This window comes from Silene latifolia, chromosome 1 (genome assembly GCF_048544455.1).
Source record: "Silene latifolia isolate original U9 population chromosome 1, ASM4854445v1, whole genome shotgun sequence".
Taxonomy (NCBI): Eukaryota; Viridiplantae; Streptophyta; class Magnoliopsida; order Caryophyllales; family Caryophyllaceae; genus Silene; species Silene latifolia.
Window position 1 is genome coordinate 132,787,657 of NC_133526.1, and position 3,108 is coordinate 132,790,764.

General features: G+C 39.4%; 1 non-coding gene across 1 annotated transcript; it reads right to left on the reverse strand.

Annotated features, from left to right (window-relative positions):
- Positions 1–1,565: 1,565 nt before the first annotated feature.
- On the reverse strand, positions 1,566–1,672 carry LOC141624792 (small nucleolar RNA R71). The gene has a single exon (XR_012534601.1). It is a non-coding gene; the product is annotated as a small nucleolar RNA R71 (small nucleolar RNA).
- Between the last annotated feature and the right edge of the window lie 1,436 nt (positions 1,673–3,108).

Genomic DNA, 3,108 nt, shown 5'->3' on the forward strand with positions numbered 1-3,108 from the left:
GGAATCATTAGTAGGTATAATTCTCTTAATCCCTTTTTAATTATTGTTAATCATCTTCATTTATTCATCATGTTTTACTTTGTTGGTATGATTGACAACCTTGCTAGCATGTTCAACATGATAATGAGTGAGTAGTTTCCTTAACTAGGGTTAATGGGTAATTAAGGGAAACCAACATGGGGGATGATTCATGCTTCATTTAATATGTTTTCATAGTTTATTTGCTTGCTTGTTGTGATCTCAACTTATGCACATGTTATGTTTGATGAAATGCGAGCCTATGAATCCTTGCATTTTTTACCCATCACCTACCTTTTCAATGAGACTTGTAAGACATAAACCAACTCGAGTCTCATTAGACCATGCATATAGTTGAGTAGAGAAGATTAAGTCGACTTGTAGGTGTTGTACAATCTAATCGATTCGGCTCCGGGACCCAAACTTTCCTAGGATTTTAAGATATAAACCAACTCGATCCATCACAACAATAATTGCTTGCTTATAATTTGAGAATATGTTTGTATGATCAATTCCCATGAATCCCCTATGACCCCATGACACCCTAGTGCCTTTTATCAATTGTTTACATCCCTTTTTAATCATCTTGCTTGTTTACTTTCATTGCTATTTAGTTTATTGATCTTCTATTCCAACCCCAAATTGTGACACCCCTAGACACCGCTACTTGCAATTGAAAATCTCACTTCAATACCCGTCCCTTGGGATCCGACCTTTACTTACCTCTTTACTAATAGTAGAGTTGTTTGTGGAGTTATAAATATTTTTTTGGTCTAGGTGCTCCTAACGACAAGTACCGAAAACTAAACCTCCAAGTGAGTACGACCAAAAATGGCGCCGTTGCCGGGGACGGTGTTAACTTGATTTAGATTTTCTTAGATTGTTATTAGTTGTGTCTTTCTTTGCCTTGGGGAAGTAAAACTCCTCAAGGTTTGTTCTAATTATTTTCAAGTTGTTTGATATTTTGCATGTCTAGAAGATCACAAGGTAACTTGTTACCCTTTGATCACGAAATTGAAAGGACTTTGACAAACAATAGAAGACTTGCTAGAAGAACTTTGAGAGGTATTGGTGAGGTTGTAGATATTCAACCAAACGCTATTGAGTTCGTCAACCCTTTTGCAAGAGAAGGTGAGGAGAACCCAACACAAAATCCAACACAAAATCAACCCACAATGCCTAAATTTTCATCACATTCCGTACCAACCGAGGAGAACCTACCCAATGGTACTCTCACACCACAACACTTAACCGGAAATTTCATTGCCAAATTCGCATTTATCCAATTAGTCGAAAGAAGCCAATTTGGGGGGATGCCTAGTGAAGACCCTCATTCTCACATGGAGACTTTTTGTGACTATTGTGATGCGATTTCTCAAACCGGTGTAACTCAAGACCAAATTCGATGGGTCTTATTTCCTTTCTCTCTAATTGGCACCGCAAAACAATGGCTGAAAGGCCTTGATAAGGCTACTCTCGGAATTAACTCTTGGAAGAAATTGGCTCTAGCTTTCTACAAAAAGTTCTACCCACCGGAAAAGACTAACATGCTAAGAGCTCAAATTACGGGCTTTAAGCAAAGAGATGAAGAATCTTTGTATGAAGCTTGGGAGCGATTCAAGGGAATTTGTCGCTCATGTCCTCATCATGGACTTAGCGAGTGGTTCTTGGTATAACAATTTTGGAATGGTCTTTATGAAGACTCAAGAAACATTCTCAACATGGGATCAAATGGTATGTTCACCGAAGTTGATGATAATCAAACTTGGAACAAGATTGAGAAAATGGCGGTCCATAATTCACAATATAGTAGACCTCGCAAGACTACTAGAGGAGGAAAGCATGAAGTGGACTCTATTACTCAATTGGGTGCTCAACTTAGTGCTCACATTGATACCATCAATTTGAGGTTCGAAAAAGCTATAGCTAGACTTGAAGAAGCCTCAAAATCACCAAAGCAACATGTTAACGCCATGACGGAATCTTCATCAATCCCAAGCGGGATATGTGAGAATTGTGGAACTTTGGGACATGACCAAAGTGAATGTAGGGGAACAAATGAATAAGTGAATGCTTTTCAAGCATACAAGAGTGGTACCCCTTATTCAAATTATTACAATGAAAACACCAAATTCCACCCAAATCTCTCATACAAAAGCCAAAATGTTCAAAACCCTCAACCAACATACACCCCACCTCCCATGAGAAACCAAAATCAAAGACCCCTTTACAACCAAAACCAAGGTTACCAAAATCAAACTCCATACAATCAACAAAATGACCAAGGTTTTGATGTCCAAAAAGCGGTCCTCCAAATGCAAAAGAATCAACAAGAGTTTTTCACTCAAATGCAAAAGGATAGTCAAGCAAAGGAAATCACCATCAACAACATCCTAGCCCACACCAAAATGTTGGAAACCCAATTGACTCAACTAGCATCTTCAAGCTCACAAAGACAAAAGGGGCAATTACCACCTCAAAGTAATCCCCCGAGACATGAAACGGTTAGTGCCATTCACTTGAGGAGTGGTACGAGATAAGAAGCACCGAAGAAGCAAGTTGAGGATGAAGTTGTAAAAGCTAGTGACAAAAAAGAAGTTGTGCAAAACTCCAAGGATGGAGAACCATCAAAAGAAGAAGTTTCAAAGGAAAATGAAGACAAGGCCAAGGAGAAGGAACCCATTGTGATTAGACTTCCTTTTCCAAGTCGTCAAGCTAAGCCCAAATTTGAAGACCAACTTGGAAAATTTATGGAAATTGTGAAGAATTTGGAAGTCTTGATTCCTTTCACGGAATTAATCAATCACGTGCCGACCTATGCAAAGAAGTCGATCCGGAAGCTTGAGACTATCGCCTTCACTAAGGTGAGTAGTGCAATCCTTCAAGGGAGTTCACCTCCGAAACTTAAAGATCCGGGAAGCTTCTCAATACCGTGTACCATTGGCGACACAACGATTAACAAAGCCCTATGTGATCTAGGGGCTAGTGTGAGTGTTATACCGTATTCGGTGAGTAAAAGGTTAGGGATGGGAGAGCTTAAATGTACCAATATCACACTCCAAATGGCCGATAGATCGACGAAGACACCAT